Source organism: Phocoena sinus, chromosome 18, assembly GCF_008692025.1.
Source record: "Phocoena sinus isolate mPhoSin1 chromosome 18, mPhoSin1.pri, whole genome shotgun sequence".
NCBI lineage: Eukaryota > Metazoa > Chordata > Mammalia > Artiodactyla > Phocoenidae > Phocoena > Phocoena sinus.
The window spans coordinates 48232303-48259153 of record NC_045780.1 but is presented as its reverse complement, the minus strand read 5'-3'; the positions used below and the strand labels follow the sequence as shown (position 1 = coordinate 48259153).

Here is a 26851-nt window from a genome sequence, read left to right as displayed (position 1 = left end):
TTTAAGTTTTCACACATTCATTCTATACTTACTGAACATCTGCAGTGTGTGAAGTCCAGTACCCACGTAGGGAAGCTCCACTGTTTATATATATATATTTCTTTTGCGGTATGCGGGCCTCTCACTGTTGTGGCCTCTCCCGTTGCGGAGCACAGGCTCCGGACGCGCAGGCTCAGCGGCCATGGCTCACGGGCCCAGCCGCTCCGCGGCACGTGGGATCTTCCCAGACCGGGGCACGAACCCGCGTCCCCCGCATCGGCAGGCGGACTCTCAACCACTGCACCACCAGGGAAGCCATGTTCTGGCTGTTTTGAAGCCAGTGAGGGCAGTGTGTTGACTGGTGAACAGCGCTAGCCTCTGACTGCTTGGCTTTTCATCCTGCTCCACGGCTTGTGTCTTTGGCCAGTCTTTACCTTCTCTCTATGCTGGTTTCCTCCTCTATGAAACAGGGAAGTTAACTCTATCTCACAGGGTTGCTGAGTGTTAAATGAATTAATACATGGAAAGGACTTAATATGGTGCCTGACACATGGTAATCCTTATTGTTTATTATTATATTACTATCATTCATTAATAGTAGTAATGGTACTGTTGAAAGTGGTATTTCTTGCCATCATGATTCTTGCAGTTTCATGGGAAGTTGGGAGTTCTATTATAAGGAATATGTATTAAGTATAAATTCTGTTTGGAATACAGGTTTTTTAACATGTATTTTTAATTTTAAAAAAGTTTATACAGTGTGTTTTTTTTTACATCTTTATTAGAGTATAATTGCTTTACAATGGTGTGTTAGTTTCTGCTTCATAACAAAGTGAATCAGTTATACATATACATATGTCCCCATATCTCTTCCCTCTTGCGTCTCCCTCCCTCCCACCCTCCCTATCCCACCCCTTCAGGCGGTCACAAAGCACCAAGCTGATCTCCCTGTGCTCTGCGGCTGCTTCCCACCGGCTATCTGTTTTACGTTTGGTGGTGTATATATGTCCATGCCTCTCTCTCGCTTTGGAATACAGTTTTTCACCACAAATGGCAAATGAGATTTTTCTCTATAAATATTATATTTAATAGAATTAGGTTAGATAATAACCTACTTTGATACATAGTTCATCCTTAATTATTTTGGATATTTCAGTTTATAATAGCAAGTATCTGAAGATGCTCATTGTAAACATATGGACCAAAAAAATCTAGATAATAGAGTTTCCTGAAACAATGGCTTTCTACTGATGAGGTGTAAGTTAATATGCATGTGCTTTTAAAATTATTGCTGGTATGACTGTGGTGGATGGAGAGCACAGGGCAGCTGGGAAGACTGCAAAGATTTTAGAGGGAGAGCAAGGTGTTAATTGGCAGAGATGATGAAGAGAGGCCTAGCAGCTGAGGAGTGGAGCGTTTTGGAAATTTGAGGAAGAAATGAGCAGATTATATGCAAGGGAGAGGAGGCTAGTTGCCCTGCAGCTTTTCCTCTCAGCTGTGGCAATGGGAGAAAAGGACAGACACCAGGAAGGGTGACATTTTCTAGAAGGGATTATGTTTGATTCTTCTTGATTCTTTACTCTTGGCTATGAGTGGCCTACTCATGTCCAAGGGACACTGCCTTTAAAATTTAGGGAACTGAAATATAACGGAAACTTGCTTCGGGGAAAGAATTCTCCCATTTGAATTGTGTGCGCTGTGATCCAGGCCAAGATGATGGGGTGTGATGTTGGGCGGGGTAGGTAGCCTGCTTCCTTGGCTATTAATGTGATTCTCAGCTTTGATAAATGGACCCTTTGTGATTTCCTTTCCATGGAGTGTCAGAAAACTTATTTTCAGTAGAAGTAGTCTTCTCAAGGTGGGGACCAGTAGAAAACTTACAAAAAAACACAACAATTGATTCAAAACTGTAATTCTCAGAATTATCTACTGGGCAGCAGATGGGTACCACGAGACTGTTTGTCTACGGCACCGTATCCCAGAGATCGACACTGTATACCACATTTGTGATGCCACATAAGGGCCACTTTAAATTTGGACTGTCTTCCAGTTTCTGGGCTTAAAAGTAACCTGACATTTATAGAAAATTTTCTAGTTTAATTCTCACAGTTACTCTAAGCAGAAGTTACAGTATCTTCCTTTTTTATGCATAAGGAAAATGAGGCATAGAAGGTAAAATATTTATTTTAGGTCATATACCTAGAAGATTTGGGAGCCAGACTTGAAATCCATGTCTTCTGATTCTAAATCTTCTTTTTTTTTTTGTACTTGACAGCACTTATATTTCTCTCTACTTCATCCCAATTCTGTCCGTCTTTCTGTCTTTCTTTGGGGGTGGGGTTTAGTGTTGAGCAGTGATGGTGTTTTTGATCCTCTGCTGTAGACAGTTGAGTCCATTGTACTTTACCTCCCTTACTGCTACCTGGAAGACTCCTCTCCTGTTTCAGTCATTTCACTTCCTTTGTCTTTGACGCCCTCTTACACTCCTCTTCCCCTGGTCACGCCCTGCTTCTCACAACCAGCCAAGCACACATTCCGATGTGGCATATGTCCCTAGATGTGCAGGAGCCCTTGCAGAGTTGTCAGTGGTGTTTGTAAGCGTGTGTGGTTGATTTTCATACGTGGTTCTATGTTATAAAACTCATTTCTCTTTTTTACGGTTCTCACCTAACACTGTATTTTTTTTTTTTTTTTTTTTTTTTTTTTTTTTTTGTGGTACGCGGGCCTCTCACGGTTGTGGCCTCTCCCGTTGCGGAGCACAGGCTCCGGACGCGCAGGCCCAGCGGCCATGGGTCACGGGCCCAGCCGCTCCGCGGCATGTGGGATCCTCCCGGACCGGGGCACGAACCCGCGTCCCCTGCATCAGCAGGCGGACTCTCAACCACTGCGCCACCAGGGAAGCCCTAACACTGTATTTTTAAGTTGTATCTACTTTGGTATCAGTTCTTACTTCTGCATAGTATTCTGTAACATTCACCTATTATATTTTACTTTTCCATTCCCTAGTGTATACCTCCATGCCTTCAACTCCCATTACTACAGTGTTGCCTTCAACGTTTCCAAACATGTATCTTTAAGACGAGTGATCAGATAGGGCTTAAACATACTTAATTTCACTAATGACTGCCATATTTTTATTTTATTTTTTCCATAATGGCTCTACGAGTTTAAACATGCACCAGCTGTGTGTCAGATTTTCCCTTGTTCCAAATCACTGCAAAAACTTGATATTATTCTCCTTTCTCATTCTACACCATTCTGATAGATATGAAGTAATAGGTTGTTGTTCTGCTGTGTATTTCCTTGATTTCTAGTGAGTTTTAACCTCTCTCCTACTCTCTCTCCCTCATTATGCTATCCTTTGCTTTTTTATGGAAACTCATGCTCATTAATTCTTCTTGGACTGTTGAAGTATCGTTCTGACTGGCGCCTCTGCCTCTCATTCCCCAGTGCCCCTTGCTCAGCACTACCAGATTCATCCCCCTAAATGTGTCACATGGATCTTCTACCCCAAATCTCTTAATGGCTTTACATCCTCTGTGTATGAGGTCAGCTCTTCTTCTGTGAATTGCCCGCCCCAATCTGGCCTCACCACCACGGTGTGGTTGGTCCATGGTGTTTTCTTAGTCTCGGCTCCTACAGTCCCCCATGACCCCTGACACATGGTAGGGTCTCCTCACTGTGCATTACTCCACGTGGAACGCCCTCCCACATCTATCCGGGATCCTCATTTTGTTTCTTAGTTTTCATTAAAATTTTGTTTGCACATAGCTTAAACAGTCAAATTGACCAACACAGCTGGGTAAGAAGCAGCAGCAAGTCTTTGTTTTCTTCACCCTGTTTTTCTGTCCTCTGAGGAACTACTCTCTTTGTTTCCCTTAGTGTTCGCCCTTACCTGCCGACTTCCCAATGTGTAATACAGGATTGAGCCCTTTTCCTCTCCACACCCCCCTGCCTGCCCCCACCAAACCCACAGCTTTGCTGTCTCTCCAGTGTAGTTGTGTCAGCTTTGGTTCAATCCATATTAAGTGTTTACGTAATTAAACCTTTGGAGACACTACTCAAAGCTGTGCTGTGCTCAGCGTTTACTCTTCCTTTCTTATAAATTTTGTCTGATTGTTTGTTTGTTTACCGAGTTTTGAATATTCTTATCATTGCTCCAATCCCCGAGTTGTCTGATTCTCCTCTCTGTGCGTTTAGATTCCTGGGGTGTTATGTCAGATCCTTCTTCTTGGGGCCTATGGTGCTGCCCTGCCTCGTGCACAGCTCTGGTCCTGGGGCCCCATAGCTGTCAGTTCCTTCCCGTCTCTTGAGCCCTTTATTCCCTTATCTCATGGTTCCTCCTCCTTTGTTTACCTCCTTCTTTGCTGTGCATCTCTTCCTTCCTGAGAAGGGTCCTTGTAGGAGATGTAAATTTTTGACACCTAGCATACCTTTAATTTTATATTTCATTGACAGTGTGGTTCGGTCTGGAATTCAGGGTTGGACGTGATTTTCCTTTGGGATTTTGAAGGCATTCCTCCACTCCAGCTTCTGTTTGGATGCCGTCATGATTCCCAGTACTTTTGTTGATGACCTTTCCTCCCCCCGCCCCCCTTGCTTTTTCTCTCTCTCTCTCTGGAATCTTGTAGAAGTGTCTTCCTGTTGCAAGTGTTCTGAATTTCTCAATGGTGTGCCTCTGTGTGATCGGTTTTCATCAAATTTTGCAGTTTCTATCATTTGCAGCTGGTTTTATAGTTCTGTCAACTTTTAAACCCTTGTTTTAGGGAAATTTCTTTTTTCAAATGCAGAAATCCCTTGTTATCCAAATTGATTCATTTACTGAGTTCCCATAGCAAGCAACCAGAGCAGAACGTGTCAGAGGATCCAGGAATAGTGTTTCCTCCAGAGAGTACTACCTCAAAATTTATTTTCATTATCTATTCAGTTCCGGCAACCAGAGTTTGGGGAGCAGGACGGTTGTGTTTGTTTGATGCCGTCCTCATCTCCATTTTCTGTTTTCTCTTTAACTCCCATATTCCCACGTTGCACATCCTGGACTTCAATTCCAATTTTCTTCAATTCCAGTTATTGTTTTACTCCTCCTTTGTGTTCAGTTCTGCTTCTGAAAGAGCATGTCATCATCATCTTCCCATCTTCTTATTGCCTTTTTTTACCGTCACATTTTTTTTTTTTTTTTTTTTTTTTTGCGGTACGCGGGCCTCTCACTGCTGTGGCCTCTTCCGCTGCGGAGCACAGGCTCCGGACGCGCAGGCTCAGCGGCCATGGCCCACGGGGCCAGCCGCTCTGCAGCCTGTGGGATCTTCCCGGACCGGGACACGAACCCACGTCCCCTGCATCGGCAGGCGGACTCTCAACCACTGCGCCACCAGGGAAGCCCCCGTCACATTTTTAATTTCTAAAAATCGCTTGTTCTTATAGTAATCCTTTGTTAATGATGTCCTCTTGTTTTTTGAATGCATTTATAATCACAGTAATCTCTGGTTGGAGCACTCAGCAGCTTCCTGTAAGCTCTGTACTGGAATGTGGGCTTCTCAGCAGAGTCACCTCCCTGGGCTACTACTTGTGGAGCCCCAGATGGCAGGGAATATCTGTAGGCTTGATTCTAGGACCAATTAGGTTCTCAAAGAAAGAGCTTTCAGACTCCTGCCTACAGGTATGTATAGGCCAGGCAGCCATTTGCAACCTGACTGGGAAGAAAACTGGACATGACACCTCAGCAGTCTGCTCCCCCCGTACTCTGTTCTCCGTATGACTCCCTCACTCACACGGTGTCCCTGGACTCCTAGTAGAAGCCCCGTGTTTTCCTCTCTCCCGAGAGTGAACCACCGGTCTTCTAGGATTGGGGAGGGCGGTCGTCTGTGTTCAATAAGGTAGGGCATCTGGAGATCTAAATAATTCTTAGAGGGATTCTTGGCCAGTTTCCCTTGATATAGCTGAATTTTACCCCCTTTTCTAGAGTCAAGTGGAGCTGACAGCCTCCCAGATCCTGGAAGGTTTTGTCGGGTAAGTGAGATTGCTTCTCAGTTTTCCTCACAATTGGCTTAGCTTCATTCAGCTTTCTAGGGTCTGCTAAATCATTTACCTTTCTTCCATCTGCTTTCTGCCTTTCCAAAATTTTTTTTTTGCTGTGATTGACTCATCTCACATTCTATGCCAAAAGAAAAATCTATTACCTCTCATTTTATTTGAGTAGAGGAGAGAGTGAAAGTCAATGTGTATGATCAGTCTGCTCTTAATCCCAAAGCCATATTCTTGTTGGCCATTTTTGTTTCCCTTTCTGTCAATCACGTATCCATATGTTTTAGCAGATTTTTCTGTTGAGTCTCTTGTCTTTTTCTTTGTAGAATTTCTTTATATATTGTAGTGTTAATTCCTAATTGAATTTGTATCCTTATGTTAGCAACTTGGGCCACATGATAAAGCTCTACTCTCAAAATTTTGATTTTCTAAAATGTGAAATTAGATGCTCATATTGTTGGATTCTAAATGTGTCATTGTTGTGTGGGATTCCCAAAATGTAAGTACTGCAGTGATTTAATGCCTTAAAGTTTCTTGCTTTTAAATTACAGTCATTGAAAGAACACCTATTACGTAGTATATGATTTGTATAAGTTAAGTTGCCTTAGTTGGAAATTGTAGACACCCAGATTGGCAGGGACTGATTGTCCCAAAATCTCTGTTCTTTCCTTCTTCTGTGGCAATAGAATTTTTAGTTGTGTGCGTGGCTGCCCAGAAGAAAGGTGACTGACATTTTCTAGCCTCTAAATGCGTCCGAGTAAGTTCCAGCCAGTAAGAACTTACTGTAAGTGGCTGCTACGAACCCACCTGTAAAGTCACCTAGTGCATTCCCTTTACCTCACATCTTCCTCCCTTCTTCCTTTCTGTGTGTGACACGTGATGCAATGGCAGGAGGTCTAACTGTAGGATTAAACTCATGAGAGGGGGTCTGACTCTAGGAATGGTGATGCCGTGAGCTAGAATGTGCATGGTTCTGTAAGACTTGGGGGAGCAGAACTTCCATACCAGCCCTTGACTCTGCATTCTGGATGCTAGAGATAGAAATTGCAGTCATGTCTAAGCCACTGTCCTTTTAAGTTTGCTGACACTTGCAGCTAAACCCAATCTTAACTGATACACCACCTCAAACTTGCTTAATCAAAAACAGGTTTATGGTTTATTGGCTTACGGAATGGGTCCATCCAAGAGGTGAAGCTGTTTTTAAGTCGTGCCCCATGCAGCAGTTTAAATTATGTCATTAGTGCTCACTTCCTCTATTCACTTTTCAGGTTTGTCGCTTCTGCTTGCTTTATCCTCAGACGGTTCAAGTGTGGTAACTGCATGGCTGCTGGTTGCCTCTATCATAAAGACAGTTATATTCTCAGACAAAGAGCAAGCACTTCTTCTGATAACTTAACAGTTGTTCCTGTCACCTGTTCTCTAAACCAGTCAGAGGTGACCATGGGGGAGAATGCTCAGATCAGGCCAGGGTCACATGCGCATTCCTGGGCTCCAGGCGGAGGGACATCTGTACCCAAACACGCGGACTAAGCAGAATTTCTCTAGGATGAAGCAGGGCTGGTTCCGAGAAGATGCTGGGAAGAGAAATATTATATATGTCTAGTTGCGTTATGGATAATTAATCTTCATATTGCTGTGATTTAAAAAATATGTAAATTTCTTGCTTTTTCTGTTTTTCAGTAGTCCTGTCCAAACAATGCAAAATGAATGTTAAAATGAATGATTTTATTTATTAGGCAAATCGATGACAGTAAAGAAATAAAAACTGAATGCTGTAGTAAAGAAGTACGAAGTATTCTTTGCCTATATAGAATACAGTAGTAAGATGATCAGATGAAAATATCTGTGGTAAAAAAAATCATAATAATGTTTTCTAAATAGAGGTCATTTCTATTAGTGATAATTAAGCATTCCTTATTAGAGTGTTTACAGTATATCTGAGCAGACTGCCTCAACTGTAGTCAAGAAACAACCTTATATGGTTCAATTCCAATTTGTAATCTTTGCAAGTAACTCTTCTTTTTCTCCTGTGAGCCTCTCGAAAGGCCCCACGCAGTGTCACAGCTGACCCCAGTTTCTTTTTATCAGGTGGAAAAGCAAATCTCTAAGAGCCCCTCAAAATGAAACGGAATATGTTGTTTCTTTTGGAAAACAAATGGAAAAGTATAATTTTTAAAACATGTTTTAAGACTACAGGTGTTGTAGCTTGTGAACAAACTAAATACTTCTATAACCTTTTTTGTATGGCTTTATTGAGGTGTGATACACACAAAAAACTGCATGTATTTAATGTATATAATTTGATGAGTTTGAACATCTGTACACTCATAATACTGTCATTATAATCAAGGTAGTAAACATATCCATTGCCTCCCAAGAGTTTGTGTCTCTTCGTGATATTTTTTAATGGTTAAGAACACTTAAAATGAGATGTACCCTCTTAACATTTTTTATTTCCTTTTTCTTTTTGGCTGTGTTGGGTCTTTGTTGCTGTGCGCAGGCTTTCTTTAGTTGCGGCGGCAGGGGCTACTCTTTGTTGCGGTGTGCGGTCTTCTTATTGTGGTGGCTTCTCTTGTTGTGGAGCACAGGCTCTAGGCGCATGGGCTCAGTAGTTGTGGCATGTGGGCTCAGTAGTTGTGGCTCGCAGGCTCAGTAGTTGTGACGCATGGGCTTAGTTGCTCCGTGGCATGTGGGATCTTCCCGGGCCAGGGATTGAACCTGGGTCCCCTGCATTGGCAGGTGGATTTTTAACCATTGCCCCACCAGGGAATTCACTTAACATATTTTTAAGTGCACAGCACGATGTTGTTAACTGTAGGTACTATGTCGCACATCAGATCTCTAGAACTTGCTCATCTTGTATTACGGTAACTTTATATCCATTGAACAATAACTCCCCTTCCATAAACTTAAAAAAAAACTTAGCCTTGCGTAGAAGGTTAGTCAGGCATTTTTAAAAATAAACTTTATCTTTGAAAAACTTTAAATTTACAGAAAAAAAAAGGTGATGATAGTACAGAGAGTTCTCATACACCCACGCCCAGTTTCCCCTGTTACAAACACTTTACATTTCTATGGTATGTTTATTACAATGAGTGAATCAATATGGATACATTATTGTAAGTTCATACCTGATTCCCATCTTTGCAGTTTTTATCCACTGTCCTTTTCCTGCTCCAGGATCCCGTCCAGCACCCCACACTACATTTTGGGGTCATGCCTCTTTGGCCTCGCGGCTGTGGCAGTTTGTCAGACGTTCCTTATATTTGATGACTTTGACAGTTTGCGGAGTACTGGTCAAATATTTTGTAGAGTGAGTCTCAATTGGTATTTGTCTGATGTCCTTCTCATGGTTAGTCTGGGGTTATACCTCTTTAAGAGGAGGATCACAGAGCTAAAGTGCCATTGTCATGACATCAGATCAACAGTATATGCTGTCAGAATGATTTATCACTCTTGATGCTGACCTTGGTTACCTGGCTGAGATAGGGTTGGTCAGGTTTCTACACTGTAAAGTTATCCTCTTTCTTTCTTTCCTTACCGTTACTTCTTGGAAGGAAGTCGCCCTGTGTTCCCTACACTTGAAGAGTGGGGAGTTGTGCGCTTCCTCCTTGAGGGTGAAGTGTACACAAAGATTATTTGGACTACTTCAACTCATGAGATTTGTCTGTTGTACCTTATTTATCTATCTATCTGTCTATTTTTATCTATCTATCTAAACACATATTAATATAGACTCAAGGTTATTTTATACTTTTGGGTTATAATCTAATACTACTTATTTATTTATTTATTTATTTTTGCGGTACGTGGGCCTCTCACTGTTGTGGCCTCTCCCGTTGCGGAGCACAGGCTCCGGCCGCGCCGGCTCAGCGGCCGTGGCTCATGGGCCTCGCCGCTCCGCGGCACGTGGGATCTTCCCAGACCAGGACACGAACCCACGTCCCCTGCATCGGCAGGCAGACTCTCAATCACTGCGCCACCAGGGAAACCCCTAATACTACTTAATTTTGCTACTCAGATTGTTCTAGTGTTGGCATTGGGGACTCTTTTAGTTGGTCCTTGTATCCCTTTGACAAACCCCCTTATTGTGTTTTTGTGTGGTTTGTTTGTTTGTTTTAGCCATGCAGCACAGCTTGTGGGACCTTAAGTTCCCTTACCAGGAATTGAACCCGGGCCCTCTGCAGTGAAAGCGTGGAGTCCTAACCACTGGACGGCCAGGGAATTCCCTGTTCTTTTTTTTTTTTTTTTTTTTTTTGCCTTTTGTCTTTTCTTCCCTTTACCCTTGCCTTTTCCTCTCCCTCCTTTTCTTCCTTACTTTCTGTCGCTACAGATGCTACATACTCATTTTATGTATCTCCTGCCTCAGTCCTAGAATCAGACATTTCTCCAAGGAGACCTGGTTCCTGTTATTAGAGAATGATACTAGAAACCAAGATCTGGGTACACGGTGTGCTTGTTGCTGCCGGGGCGTTTTTATTATCCCATTTTACAGATGTAAAGTTGGAGATCCCAAATAAAAATGGTGGCAATGGAAGAGGGTAGAAGTAGTTGTGGTCACATTGTGGAATAAGAGGCCTTGTTTCTGGGTAGTTTTTCTTCCATTCCTCTGCAGTTGGGAACTAATAGGTTTTTCTCTCTCACTGATGTTTTTGTGAGGTGGTTTATTTTCCTGGGCCCTCTCATGAGTCATTTATCTAAGGGCAAAGTGTAAGAGGGTTTTTATTAATGTTCTGACTGGAGGAGTTATTCATTTATTGACCACATCATTTTTTTTTTCTTTTTGCAGTTTGCCAAAAAGGCATAAAATGAAATATGATCTGCTCAAGAGTATTGTTTATTGTTTCTGACAATAAGACTAGAATCCTTACAGGATTATTGGGAAACATGGAACCCTTTAGGAGTGTTTAATGGATGTAATGCTCTCTCGCTCACTTCTTTCAACGTAAACAGCAGTTGCTCTGAGGACTTGCCTAATGTATTATAACTAGATCCATAGCCCAATTTTTACATTTCAGTCTTTATTGAAAACATAAATATTATCTGGAGTAGAGAAATGCCAACCTTCCTCAAGGAACGCTTACTTAGAGAAAAATTTAAGCCCACTTCATCTGTCTTTGTACAGCACATACTACTTTTGTCCCTTTCGTTAAATAATTAATCAGTGCTCTTTAGAAATGGGAGAGTGGTAGCTTTAACTGGTTGTCCTGGCCGGGGACCAAGATACTTCTGTAATCTGGATTTACTGTATTTTAGTAAAATATCAAGAAACACTGAAGCCGTTATGGAAGTAGAGAGTGTACACACAGTCATGCACACACACAGGTTAATTTCCATTTTTCCATGAGGCCTTCTGTGTGTCTGTTAGGAAGTTGGAGTGAGTTCTTTTGTCTCAGTTTCCTTACTGCTGTGTTAGCCTGGACAGAATGGCCCTCCATCAGGCCACAATGAATTATCCTGTCCTTGTCCTCCTTCCACAGACCCATATTTAGTCATCACTAAACATATTCTTTTCTTTCCGTTCTTTTGAAGCATGTGAATGCATTAATTTTTTTTTTTTTTTTTGCGATACGCGGGCCTGTCACTGTTGTGGCCTCTCCCGTTGCGGGGTTCCAGACGCGCAAGCTCAGTGGCCATGGCTCCTGGGCCCAGCCACTCCGCGGCATGTGGGATCTTCCCGGACCGGGGCACGAACCCGTGTCCCCTGCATCGGCAGGAGGACTCTCAACCACTGCGCCACCAGGGAAGCCCAGAATGCATTAATTTTTGATGTTTGAAATGGTTTAATTTGTCAAAGGATGAGGTTCTTAATCTTATTTTCCTTCTGGCCATTAGGGGACTAATTAGAAAAGCTTGAGCAGTGCTAGACCCGCATTTCATACAATCTTTCACGTTTACAGAGGTAATGAAAAAATAATATTTCACAAAGGGAATCTCAGTTTAACCTTGTGGAGAGGCTCTTCAGTCAGTTAGTCGGACGTTGCTTATCATGCATGGAATGTTATTCATACTTTTCTTCTTTTCTTTTGTATTTGGATGATCTTGAGAAAGATCCTGATGAGTCTTTGCTGCTTTCTTGACACTCTGATTCCTGTTTTACACAGTTTCTCCCTACTTTGTTGTGTCTCCTGGAATATCTGGGTACTAGAAAGTCCCAGCCCATAGAGAGCATTGTGCTGTCTCGGTTTTAATTTGTGCCTCAGTTAATGCTTTTCTCATGTTCATTTAAGTGCTTTATGAGTTTCTTTTCTGTGAAGCATAGATCTAAACTGTTTGATTGAATGACATGTTGCAAATATTTAATGTTTCATATTTATGAGGTCCTTCTGAATTATTTTATTACTCTTTTGGACATACTTATCAGGTCTTAATTGATGTTAAGACTTGGCAATCCATTAAGGCCTCTTCAGTCAGTTCAAACTCAGGCTGTAGCTAGGATCCCTGTAGCCCTAACTCCTGCAGTGTTCAACATAGCTGAAGCAAAACAGAGATCCTGTTCTGGGTTTGCTTCTTTTTTAGCAGTCTTTTGGACCCTCTGACCTTTTGATTTCACTGTTACAGTAAAAAGCATGGAATATTGCCTGGCCCTGGGAGATGCTACCAGGTCAGATCCATTTTCAGGACTGGGTCCTTATGCTGTTAATTGCACGTGAGATCTTATCTATTAAGAATCAGCCAGTAGATAATCTCACTCTAAATATTTAAGTAAATTATTGATAAATCATATACATTCCGGAAAATAGTAGTAGCAAACACTTATATACTGTAGCACTTATTTAGCATATACATGCTTTATATGAAGGAGGTACTATGTCATAATCTTTATTTTGCAGATGATGAAATTATGGCCCAGGTAATTTATATACTTTGAATACATTCACACAGTAACAAGGCAAGATTGGACCAAGGCATTCTGACTCCAGAGACTGCTATAAAAGCTTGACTGTCCTGCCCTGAGGTCTACCCCTTTCTTGGGGATGGGGGCAGGTGGGGAGAGAGAGAAGGAGGGGGTGGGGAGAGAGGGTGTGTGTGTGTGTGTGTGTGTGTGTGTGTGTGTGTGTGTGTGTGTGTGTGTAATTCAGAGGCCTGGGGAATTTTATTGCCATATCTTTGATGTTGGATTCCTTTTTCATGAAGTTGAGCCGTGGGTGTTGGTGATTTTGATAATGAGTTTTAGGAAATCACAGTTCCTGAGATCACTGGAACTGCTGGAGTTCCTGCCTCCCCACTCATCAACATTTTAGCCCCATTTACACAATGCTTGCATTTGAGAAGAAGCCAGCATTTTAACATGAATGGTCAAGGTCAGTTCCATTTGATAAATATTTATCAGTCATCTCCTGTGCACTGTGTTCACAGGATATGTCCTTGCACTGGGTGGGACAAGGCAAGCCTTACCCTTACATAAGATACGTCCATAATAAATACTCAGGTGAGTAACTGCATTGCAAGGCATATGAATGGTACAAGGTATTCTGGGGGTTCAGAGATGGTAAAGAATTAGGACATAATTTCTTTGAGGAAGTTGCTTTCGAGCTAAGTTGTGAGATGGGATTTTTGTCAGATATTTGAGGTGGAGGGAACCAGGTGATCAGTGGCGCTCAGGAGGAAGGGTGTGCATGAGTAGTCGCGTGTGGTTGTTGGGTCCCATGTGTACGAGGTGGGGAATAATTCTGTGGTTTGGGGTCATGATGTGAATTTCATTTAACGGCACTCTGGATGATTGTTGTGGCAGTGAGAATGGAAGAGAAGGGATCAATTTGAGAGTCATTCTCAGGACCCCTAAGACTTGACAACTAATAAAATGGAAAAGATCTGGGAGGAGGAAGGGGGGTTCAGGGTGGTGTCAGGCTTTTAAGTCAAGCAGACTTGAGAGGGTGGATGGAGATCAGAAGAGCTGGTTTTCATTTTAGCCTGCTTGCTGAGGCAAGGATTATTTCGATATTCGGTATAAACATTTTTTGACCACCTCAGCTGTTGAAAACCTGGGTCATACGACCTAATATTGTTTAAAGGGAGAGGGGACAGGTCCCTAAAGGCGTCGTGGAGAAAATACCTCTTAATAACAACAGCTTTGTTATGTAGCACATTCACTGTTTCTGAATGAGGTATTCTAAGAGTCTCTTGTTCAGTCTTAAGTGGCTTGAAAATAAGGGAGAGAAGCTGTAGGCATACTGACTTTGGCACCGAGTTTATAGTACTGGAGTCCACTTCATTCCTGAGACTGTTCTTGGCTTGATGGAGGCTCCAGAGGTCTAGAGGTCTCTGGAATCCTGTGTCCCAGTCTAGGACTGTGGATGTTCAGTGCAGCCACTTGGAGCATCAGGTTTTTTTTTCAGGAGTGATGGGCGGTCTGCGCGCACAGCCCTGTGTCTCATGCACAGGCTGCGGAGAGCATACCTTTCTCGCTTCCTTGTAGATGCTCTCCATGATGGCATGAACCCTGTCTGCTTTGGATGGCTGTTGCGTTTTGGCACTTGGCTCCATGCCAGATACATGGTAGAAAAATAGAAGTGAAGAGATGATGAGTTGTTTCCCATAGTCTGTGGCAGATTAAGTTTTCAAACATGGTATTCTGATGGCTCTTTATTAGGGAAAGTGTGAATTAAGGAACCTATATGTCTGATTTACCATTTATGTATTCCAGTATGTGATACCTGTAGTTGAATTATTTCAACCAGAATATCTGTTTAACACTATACTCAATTTTTGACATTCATGAGTTTTTTTCCCGCCTGCAAGAGTGTCTTGGTTTTTATTGGCCCACTATACTTATGAATATATTTTTGATCAGCTTATAAGCGTCCACAAAACAAAGATAAATAAATAACCCTTTCTGGATTATTATTGGGGTTGCATTGAATTGATATGACATGTTTTTGGAGAGAAATGACATCTTCAAAATAAAAAAATATTTTCAGTCTCATAACTTGGTATCTTTAATCACTTATTTAGGTCTATTTAATGTCTTGTGATAATTTATTTTAGATAAGAAGTATTTTATTTAATGGAAACAGTAAAAATTCTGTAACATAGTAAGTCTTATTAATTTTGCCTGCATATCATTTTTTATAGTTTTATTGAGATATAATTGACAAACATCACTGTGTAAGTTTGTGTACAGCATAATGGCTTAACTTTATATATATTGTGAAATGATTATTGCTGTAAGTTTAGTTAGCATCCATCAACTCATGGATACAGTAGAAAGAAATAGCAAAAAAAAAAAAAAAGAGAGAGAGAGAAGAAGAAAGTCTTTTTCCTTGTTATGAGAACTCTTAGGGTTTGGTCTCCTGAGTTTGTTTGTTTTTAAATAAATTTATTTATTTTATTTATTTTTTATTTTTGCGTTGGGTCTTCGTTGCTGTGCACGGGCTTTCTCTAGTTGTGGTGAGCGGGGGCTACTCTTCGTTGCGGTGCGTGGGCTTCTATTGCAGTGGCTTCTCTCGTTGTGGAGCATGGGCTCTAGGCATGCGGGTTCAGTAGTTGTGGCTCGCGGGCTCTAGAGCTCAGGCTCAGTAGTCGTGGCGCATGGGCTTAGCTGCTCTGCGGTATGTGGGATCTCCCCAGACCAGGGCTTGAACCCGTATCCTCTGCATTGGCAGGTGGGTTCTTAACCACTGCGCCGCCAGGGGAGCCCCCTGAGTTTGGTTTTTGAACAAGCCGTACTGTGTACTTTATACAGTGACTGTAAGATACTGTTTTATATTGATTTTTTGGACGATAGGTCATGTGTGAAAGTTTCGGGGCAATGCAGGTGGTACTGTGTGTAAGTCAGGAGTTTTGTGTAGTCAGCATTGCCATCTTTGCTTCTGCCTCCTTGAGTCCAGTGATCATCCAAGCTGAGGCTAGAGAGATTGGTAGAATTTCCGTTTTTCTCTTAATTGTGTTCAGTTTTTGAAAGCTAATATTTGTCCTTTATTATTTTCTCCTATTTCCAAAAGTAAGATTTTTTGTAGTAAATCTTTAATAAGGCCAAAGCACAATAATGGCATTATTTCTTTGTTTAAAATTTTTTTACAGAATTATGTTTTTTTGTGTAGCAGTTTCCAGATATAATATTAGAAGTATGAGGGAACCCAAGGATTTGATTAGGCCAACTTGTGAGAGGGACTGATAAATAAAAGTTAAGATACTGACATATTGTTAATGGAAAATCAGAATCAGGGAGGAAGTACCTCTTAAATAAAAGATCATATTGATTTAAAGTGAAATTGTTTGCTTTTACAAAAGTTTTCCAGGAAAGCACGTAACATGCAAAGTGAATCCATAGCTGTGTTTTAAAGAATAGCAACTTCTATTCCAAGTTAATATTCTTTCTTTATCACCCCTCAGTTTTACATGTTTTAAACTAAGCTGTAAATTTAACTTGAATAATTTTAACATTTCCAAAGACATATCTCAAAAAGCAATTTAAAGGAAGCATTGACATTTTGAAGTCAAACACAACCCCCTTTCTTATGAAAGCAGTCAGCTTATTTTAACTGAACATTTATTTGCTCTTAAGATAGAAATACCTTTAGCAGAAACTTTTCTCCAGGGTTGAGATGTTTTAATGATGTGAACCTTACGTTAATATGACCATTTTATTCTGGTCGTACATAGTCATTTATTTTGTGAATGGAGTGGTGATTGGCAAATACACTTGCTTTCGTGTAAAGCTTGACTATGACGTGTACCAGCTGCAGACCCTCACATGACCTCTGCGCGTAGAGTACCGTTGTACCTTCTGTTCCCTCCATACCTTGCTTTCCTGGTGGATGACCAGGCTGTGAGTTTCTCAAGATCAAAGGTGATATCATTTCTGGGTCTATAGCCCTAGCATGTGCAGCAGTGCCAGGCAATAGTATGTGCTTGATAAATTGAATGAATAGGACTAAATGTATGTCTGTCTGTATAGCAAACAGTGTTTGCTACTGACAGGTTTTCTTTCTGAAAAATTTATTTTTAAATAATTATAGGTTCCTAGGAATTCTCCTGGGTCTTGTACAAAGCACATCTTGTATCCCTTTACCCAGTTTCCCTCGGTGGTGACATTTTGCCTGACTGTAGTGCAAAATCACAACCAAGACCTTGGTCCCATCTGCAAAGCTTGTTCAGATTTCACTAGTTTTACATGCAGTCATTTGTGTGTGCTTGTGTGTATAGTTCTGTGCAGTTTTGTCACATGTGCAGATTTATTTAACTGCTATCACAGGCAGAAGGCTTAACTGCTATCACAGGCAGAAGGCTTCCTTGTGCTACCCTTTCATTGTTCACCTCCCTACCCCCATGCAACAGGTTTTTAACAGTGCCGAGTTCTGCTTTGCATTCCCTTATGCATTAACTGTGGCACGTAAAAGAATTACATTTCTGTTCAAGAGAAGGGAGCAGCAGTGATAGCATTCGTGATTGTTCCCCAGTCTGTAGGTCATCTCTCACCCACGAACAGTTTACATCTTTGCTATTTTAAAGAAACATTACCTTAAAGTTGGCTTCCCCAAAGTTAGGAACCATCAGCATTATCATCATGGGGGTCTACTCCCATTTGTTGGAATTTAGAGACCGCATGGTATATTGATTATCCAGAAAACGTGTGAGGTTGCAAAACATAAATCGAATGCTAAACATGGGGATCCGCAGTGTTAATGAGTTAGATACTGACAGGTGAATCTTAGGAAATGATCTTGAGACCGAAAAACTGATGCAATCTCATGTGCCCTGAATGGGTGTGTCCAGTGGGTTTTCATTGGTGTGACCACGGATCCCTTATGCATGATGGAGGCTCTAAGGATGGATGCATGCAGTAGGCTTAGTGTGTCTAAACGTGTGCCTTTATGTGTTGAAAGGGAATCTGTCCCTTGGGGTGAATATAGCAGGCTGGTCGCTGATAGGACCACCTATGTTTATATAAGTATGGAGGAGACTTTTGGTGTAGAAGGGAAAAAACAGATGCTTGTGAATGTTTTCCTTTAGGAAGTAGCTTGAAATTTTGAAAATGAATCTCAATACAATAGAGATTGTATTGTATCTCGTGTCTGGGTATGAGAGAGAAGGCAGTGTCTCTCCTCCTTCCCTCGCCTACTTATTCTCTCGCATTTCATTTCATTATGCTGGAAGGCAAAGTGGTGGAAGTGGCTCGGGAGTTTTATCACTGGGAGTGAAAGGACCCTCCCCTGCTGACTCTTGCTTCTTGCCTTTCTTCCTTCTCTAGCCTCTCCCTGGAGCACCTGCTGGGCCAGGAGCTATTGTGAAAGACCTGTTTGGTAAAGAAAAGCCTCCAGGTGACACTCCCCAGATCTGGGATCAGAAAAGTACTGCCACTTCCTCAGGGTGAAAACCCTGCAACCTGTCCTGGGCACACTGAGCCCCTGTTGGGCGTGGAATGTGGGTTTGTGTGTGCGCTCTGAGCAGATCTGGGAGTCTGCAGGTGGGCGTGGGGATACCACGTCTGGGTTAGTGTTTGGCTAAGCCTTTAAAAATAGCTTGTTTTTCGTGTTTTGGAATATAACCTCCCTGTTCCAGTTTATTAACCATCAATTTTAAATCCTTACACTAGGTGCTGTGGGAAGTTTAAAAAAAAGCCTTTATCTTTGAGGAGCTAACAGTCTCTTCAGAGGATTTATCTACTAGTGGGAGAAAAAGAGATTTACCAGGAATGCAAAATAATAGGCCACAGACTATTTTAAGTTCTGAGAGAATACACTGTTAACCTGATGGCAGTGGTCTGGGTGCAATCTGTGAAGACTTAGAGAAGGGGCATTTCCAGACAGTTCACAAGGAGTGGATGACTGCTGGGCATTGAAGAAGGGGGCCCTCGGCTAATGTGTGCACTGGTGTGGAGGTGAGCAGGTGTCCTGGGTTCAGGTCCTGTCCCTTGCTAGACTTTTTAATTCAAGTTGAGTTCCTTCGCTGACTATAAAATCCCTGCTGTCGACTGAAAAAAAAAATAGGCACAACCTCAAAGTTAAGACTTGTATTTTATTTGGTGGACAGAACTGAGGACTTGAGCCCAGGATACAGCATCTCAGATAACTCTGAGGGACTGCTCCCAAGAGGCAAGGAGGGGAGCCAGGGTGTATAGGAGTTTTTGCAGCAGAGACCAGATAGTCGGAACATCAAAAGATTACTGTTAATTAAAGAAAACCAGATATCTCAGGTTAAAGAATTTAGCATTTTTCTATGTATGGGAAGATGCAAGAGTCTGGGCTCACTGAAATCATTCCTTTGCTATGCACCTCAGCTGTCTGTCGCCAGTATCCTGTACTTTCTCATCCTGAGTCCCCTGAGGGTGCATCCTCGGGGTGGCTGCAGCATTTGACTGCTAGGCGGCGGGCATCCTGTTTCTATCCTGAGTTCTCTCAAGGCTCACTGTTGGGGACACTGTATGTGATGGCTTGATGGCTGCAACATCCTTTGTTTATTGATATGGCAGGCAGTATTTTTCATTCATACTGTCCTCAAGTTGTGAATACTAAATAATGTGTACAAAAAAGCTCTGTAAACTGCAAAGCCCTACACAGATTTGAATTCTTGCTCTTTGATTATCAGTCTTAGAAATCAAAGGTTTTTTATTTCTTTTGTATACGCTTTAAAACTGCAGAGCATTGGAAAGTACACTGGTATTTACCTATATTTAAGAGCATGAAATGGTACTGAAATAGCCCGATTTAGCAGATCACTTAAGGATGAAATATGTTTTCCCCTTTCGACCCGTCAGGAATGAATTTTTAGAATGATGGTGCCCCTCTTCAGCTTTTCTAAATATGTGTGAGGGAAAGATGGATTACTTCCGAAGAAGGACTGTGGAAGGACAGCTTTTTGTTTGGCTTCAATCTGACTTTATATTTTTCCTAGAATAACAAATGCCAGCAAACAAGACAAAAAGCTATATGGAACTAAAGCTAAAGGAACTTCCCTTCCACCCTCGAGGACCTGTTTAGATGCCAGCTACTGCAGTGGGGATCAAAAATCCTCATCATCTCTGCCGTGATTCAAGTAATCAAATTAATAAAAATAAATGTATCATTTCCAACCGAGACCTACTGTAGGATAGAGGGAAAAATCCTGAGTGCTTTATAACAGGCACCTGTGAGGCCGTTCTCCCTGAGGAAGTAATTTGAGTACAGATGTGAAGTAAGCTGTGGGATCAACAAGCCTGGAAAGCAGAACAGAGGTATATGGATTGAGATAAAAATTAATTGCTAAAAATATGAAGCCACTGTATATGACTTGCCTTTTTGTAATATTCTGCTCCGGAAGCTTAGATAAAGCCGCTTCTATATCATCCTTAATACAGTGGTTTGGCTAAGCATTATGCTTTGTCCAACCTGAGATATTTTCAGAAATAATTCTCTAAGATTTCAAATACATCTTCCTAATACTTTGCTTCATAAAACGGAATCAGAGTAACGTATAAAAGGTACTAAAGTAAGATTTAGATGAATACTTTTATAAATCTGTATGGGTGAAGAATTTCTAAAGGATGACACTGAATCCAGAAATAATAAATTGGAAATGGATGGGTATATTTGACTAACATAAACACATCTTTATAATAAAAATTTGGTGAATTGAAATGACAGATTATAATGTGGAAAAAAACTATCTGAAATATATATAGCAGTGAAAATTCACATATATATATATATATATATATATATATATATATATTTTTTTTTTTCTTTTTGTGGTACGCGGGCCTCTCACTGCCGTGGCCTCTCCCGTTGCAGAGCACAGGCTCCAGACGCGCAGGCTCAGCGGCCATGGCTCACGGGCCCAGCCGCTCCACGGCGTGTGGGATATTCCCAGACCGGGGCACGAACCCGCGTCCCCTGCATCGGCAGGCGGACTCTCAACCACTGCGACACAGGGAAGCCCGAAAATTCATATTTTTTTTTTTTTTTTTTAACGGTACGCGGGCTTCTCACTGTTGTGGCCTCTCCCGCCGTGGAGCACAGGCTCCGGACGCGCAGGCTCAGAGGCCATGGCTCACGGGCCCAGCCGCTGCGCGGCACGCGGGATCCTCCCGGGCCGGGGCACGAACCCGCGTCCCCTGCATCGGCAGGCGGACTCTCAACCACTGCGACACAGGGAAGCCCGAAAATTCATATTTTTAAGGGAAGACATCTCTTAACCAGAATAAGGCAACTGCCCCAGTATAAAGATGGGAAAAGATTTTAACAGGGATTTTGCAGAAGAAGACATACACGTGACCAGTGAACTCATCAGTTCATGTTTAGTCTCATCCATAGTCCAAGAAGTTCAAATTAGAACCATTTTTTTTCTGCTGTCAGATTGGGTAAGATTAAAAAGATGACCATACCGGGATTTCCCTGGTGGTTGGTCCCGTGGCGAAGACTCCGTGCTCCCAGTGCAGGGGTCCTGGGTTTGATCCCTGGTCAGGGAACTAGATCCCACATGCTGCAACTAAGACCTGGCGCAGCCAAACAAATAAATAAATATTAAAAAAAGAAAGAAAGAAAAGAAAAGAAAAGAAAAAGACCATACCAGACGCTGGGGAGGATGTGGTAAATACTCAGGCACGTGCATTGATGAAGCATGAGTAAATGTGTACTCTTCTGTGGAAATATGTATAAACATTTAAAATGTGAGTACCCTTTGGACCAGAAATTTTACTTCTAGGAATTTATTCCAAAAATGTGATTATGAATATGTGCAAAGATCTGGCTACAATCATGTTCACCAGAGTATGGTTATCATTAAAAATTATGAAGCAATCAAAACGTCAAATAGAGATAGTTAAACAAATATGGTACATTGATAGAAGAAGCACTAAGCTGCTGTTAAAAACAACATAGTTTTGAATTTATTGATAGGGAAATTTGTCAGTGAAGTGTTGTCCACTGAAGGAAACAGGTTACAAAATGGCGTTTATGTCAAGGATATATAGTAATGTTGAAAATGTGCTGTATGTTAGAGCCTTTGCTAAGTGCTTTACATTGATTATCTCCCTTAGTAACCACAACGTTCCTCCTACTAAATATTATTGGCCCCATTTTACAGAAGCGTCCGGAAGATAAATAGCTCAAGGTTGCAGCAGTAGGAGGTGTAGAGCCAGGATTTAATGAGTAGCTTCCGGAATTAAACTTTTGTATGTGTATATGCATATATGAAAGGGCACAGCAAATATGGTAACAATGCTTCCTGTTCGTTACTAGTATGTCAAGTGATTTAAATTTTCTTATTTATACCTTTAGGCATTCTCTGAGGATTTTAGAATATGCACATTGTACTTTTCTCATCAGAAAAAGCAAAGCTATTTTTATTTTTTAATGTTTGTATTATAAGTAGCAGTTTTTAGATTTTTAGAAGGGGAGGTGCACTAGCTCTAATTTGTATACAATGTGTGCCAACTTTTACTTTAAGAGGAAGAGTTGAAGAAAACTATGAATGATGAGCATATATAGTTGGCATTTTTCATAACACCCATGGGACATTGCATATTAGGAAATTAGTCAATGATGTTTTCTGTGGTACTTTTTAGGGTAGATACAACAAAAATTGAGTTTTAAAGAATAAAAACAATTGAACATTGGACACATTTATCAGTTTAAAATTTTAAGTACTATTTTGAAAAATCAAAAAAGGAAAGAGTTCATATAAAGGTAATTTTATTTTTATCAACAAGCCGTTAAGTATTTACTGAATATGGAGAATTTCCAGGAATAAAGAAGAAGTGTAAGATGCAGAATTAACAATCTAGTTGTAGACACAAAATGTCAGAAACAGATAATCTGTATGTATTTAAAACAGTATGTTATCAGGTGGTAAATGATAAACTTCAGATGAAAATACAGAAATAAAACTGAGTCATAAGGGTAGGGTTGTATATAAATATATACTTGTATATAAAGTGCTATAGAAGTATGCTTATAAAGTGTAAGATGGATAGGGTTGGATAATACTCGTATAATAGGGAAGGTGCATGGAGAACGTAAGGATTGGGTTGACACTGAACACAGGATGGGTGGCAGGTAGCCTGAGCAAGTGGTCGAAGCCAGAGAGAGCAGGATGGGAGCAGGCGTTTAGTTCAGTAATGGTTGGCAGGAGGTGGGAAGTAAAGTAAGCCGAGGGCAGATTATAGAGATTCCAGTGTGAAGCATTTATGTAGAAAGTTTGACAGATTAAAAAAAAAAAAATTCGAGGGGGCTTCCCCGGTGGCGCAGTGGTTGAGAGTCCGCCTGCTAATGCAGGGGACATGGGTTCGTGCCCCGGTCCGGGAAGATCCCACATGCTGCGGAGCGGCTGGGCCCGTGAGCCATGGCCGCTGAGCCTGCGCGTCCCGAGCCTGTGCTCCGCAACGGGAGAGGCCACAGCAGTGAGAGGTCCGCGTACCGCAAAAAAAAAAAAAAAAAAAAAAAAAAAGGAGAATTAGTTAAGAAAGACATTTTGGAGAAAGGGAACAAGAATTTGAAAGCGCATAAATATGGACATTAGTGGACCAAGGCAGGTTTACATACAGAAGGAATGGTGAATTGTTGGAGTCTATGAACCCATCAAGACTTGGACTGTTTACCTAATCTTTACATTTCCAGGATCCAGCATAGTGCCTTGTACATATTGGTGCTCAGTTCTTTTCTTCTTCTCCGTCATCTCCTCCTCCTCTACTTCCTCTTCCTCCTTCTTATTAAATATAGTGCCTTTCAGGTATCAAAAAGGGTGGAAGGTAGATTTTAACAACTTGCAGTATAAGTTGGCAGTTCAGAATTCAGTTCGGAGTTGGAGAGATGGAAGTTGGCTCCTGCCTTAATTACTTGCTCCCATTTTGTGATGTTGAGCAAGTTACAAGTTACCTTCAAGTTACAGTTCCCTCAACTGTCAAGTGGTAAAGAGTACCTAACCACAAGTTCCTAACTTGTGATTTTAGTGAGATAAATCTTGCAAGCCTTTAGCACTGTGTTAGCTTAAATGTTAACCTTAAATAAAAGAGATGTGGGATGCGGCAGAATGCTACTTTTGTGGTTTGCATTAACATGTTAATGTATTCTTTATGGCCTGCCATAAGCTTCTAAGACGTGATGCTTAGTGGCTTGACTATTATCTGTAGAATATGATTATTTTCTTTTTAAATTATGTTGGTTGGATGTGGGGCATAAATAGGGAGGGTGTGGGTGGTGAGTAAATGATGGCCAGGTTTTGTTGTGGAACGGTGGAGCTGTTCAAACTTTTTGTCCCTTCCCCATGTAGGTATTTAAAAATTTTGTTAAGGCTCACTTAAAGTAGGGTGCGAGATCACTGTGCTAATGCAAGGAATTGGTATTTCCCTGGGCCAGAGGTTGGCATGAGTAAATACAGAGTCTGAAGCAGGGAGAGGAAAAGAGAGGCAGTGACATAGGAGGGCAGTCATACAGTGCTGGGCAGGGCCCTGCCCATTCCTCCCCAGCTCTTTCCCAGTGACTGCTTTTCTGATCTCTTAATGCTTTTTCCCGAGGGGTAGCCCTTCTATCTCCAGTAGACTCTGTCGTCAGACATCTTCTCTTTCGTCTCCTGTTTTCCAATAAACCCTCTACCCTACCGGGTAAAGCACAGCATGCCCTCCCCTCCCCCAAGTCTCAGCCCTGGCTCTGCGTCATTCTCCTCTGGGATGTCCACATCTCCGAGGGCATCCTGACTTTCATGTTTGCCTGTCAGCTTACTCAGGTAATTCAAGACAGATGATGACTTAAAACAATTTAAATAAAATATAAAAGATCTGCTGTGTAAATTTTTGAAGAAAATTCATGTCATAAGAAAATACAGAATTTCAGGTACCCTAAGACCCATCTGAGGGTGAATCATGTTCTACCGGAAGTAGCAACTCACTCCTTCTTTCCCCATGGGCTTTCACTTGGCCCTGGTTCTGCACTTAGCCATGGTCTAGAGGTAAGAGTTGATAAGGCAGTGCCTTTAGGAGATTACATTACAGAACTTAACTCAGAGGGAACCAGACATGTTGTTTAGGAAGGAGGTAACTGTTAAGGAGATGATTGAAGGAGCTGTTAATATTGGAATGCAAGGCTCCTTCTAGAGGCTGGGAATTACCTGGTGTTTAGAATAAGACATGCTTAGAAAAATACATGAGAACAAATTGGAAGAGTGATACTGGGTGCCCTAGATGCCCAAACCTGTTCACAGATCTTCCTAAATACTTACCTTAGAAATCATGAGTGACTTAAACGCCAAAGGAAAAAGTTAAAAACATATCTGATCCAGTGTATTCTGGCAAATTGTCCCCGGTGTAGCTAAGTCTGACCTAAACAGTAATATGATCAGGAAACATGCCTGTATTAATTTTGTGATCTTAAAGATAAAAATTCTATTTAGTTGGAAACATTTAATAGGAAACTTGTTGAAAATAAAGGAGATGACTAACCATGATGGATGAAGTTTTCTTATTGTATAGTTGAGGAGTTCTTCTATTTTAAGAAGAATAGATACGAACACCTGAGGAAAAAGCAAATCTAGTGGGATTATATAAAGAAATATAAGTAGGGCTTCCCTGGTGGCGCAGTGTTTGAGAGTCCGCCTGCCGATGCAGGGGACACGGGTTCGTGCCCCGGTCCGGGAGGATCCCACATGCCGCGGAGTGGCTGGGCCCATGAGCCATGGCCGTTGAGCCTGCGCGTCCAGAGCCTGTGCTCTGCAGCGGGAGAGGCTGCAGCGGTGAGAGGCCCACGTACCCCCACCCCCCCCAAAAGAAATGTAAGTAAAAGTGTTGTTTTTATATGGTTTATACATTTTTTTTCTTTTAAAGTCGTTGGAGAAAGCATGCAATAAAGGATCAGAACATGGTTCAAGTCCTAGTTCTACCCTTTATTGTTGATTGGATGTCCTCCGTATAAACTTGGCCAAGTTATAGTTCCTACTTAAGCTTCAGTTTCCTTATCTGTGAAGTGCATTTACTAAACTTGTCTAGTCGGTAGTGTTGTACTGAGTGTGAAATGATAAGTATGTAGAACATGTGGCAAGGTGTCTGGAAATTAGTACTCAATGAGTGATAACATTTTTTTTTTTCCACCTTGAAGTTTCATATGTAGGGGACTTACTGTACTTAAAAAGAAATAAAAGAAAATCCATTATAGTTTTCTTTTAATTTTTTTTTATTGGGGTCTAGTTGTTTTACAGTGTTGTGTCAGTTTCTACTGTACAGTGAAGTGGAGTTCCCTGTGCTATACAGCAGGTTCTTATTAGTTATCTATTTTATACATATTAGTGTGTATGTGTCAATCCCAATCTCCCAGTTCCTCCCACCCCCCCCAGTGATAACTATTAAAAATAGTAAGCGATAATTGCAAATTCCTTTTTTTTACGTTATACATTATTGCTGGTTGTTTCTCTAGAGTATTGTAATTGGTCGTATCATGTATGTCCTTTTTAAACAAACTGAAAAGGCTCTTTTTCTTTATTTCTCTCTTATAGTGTAATCTTTCCATAATGATGTGATTCTCTTACCTTCTTTCTCTTACACACTGTCATTTTCTGCAGCACCTGGCAAAATGCTTTTTGGTAATCCTGTTAACACGAAGACTAATTGAACGTTTTGAATCTTGAAGTGTTTTCCACTTAAGAGCCATGTTTATTGTATTATTCATCATGTTAAGACAAATTCTGGGAGTGACCTTGTTAATCTTTATAGTCTTTTCAATAAACACTGCTATTTGAAATCTGTTTATTAATATTTAAAAATAGTATTAGGAAATATACTTATAAAAATATATAGTGTATGTAGTTTTTTAAAAAAACATTACGAAGGTATGTCAGTAATGCAAAGGTAAGGTAGGGAAGAAACCTTAGACCACCACACCACATTTATTCAACAGATACTTTTGTGTATTTTACTAATTCTTCATGTGCACGTCATTTTTACTTA

At 41.2% G+C, this 26851-nt stretch overlaps 1 protein-coding gene across 6 annotated transcripts in view; it reads left to right on the top strand.

Moving 5' to 3' along the window:
• The window catches only part of KLF12 (Kruppel like factor 12), a 443387-nt gene that overhangs the window by 75193 nt on the left and 341343 nt on the right, over nt 1-26851 (top strand). The window contains exon 2 of one of the 6 annotated variants that reach the window (XM_032610838.1): nt 5939-5985. The exons of the other annotated variants lie outside the window; for them this stretch is intronic. The gene's annotated coding sequence lies outside the window, so the exon portion shown is untranslated. The remainder of the gene's footprint in view (nt 1-5938; nt 5986-26851) is intronic. 6 annotated transcript variants of the gene reach the window in all.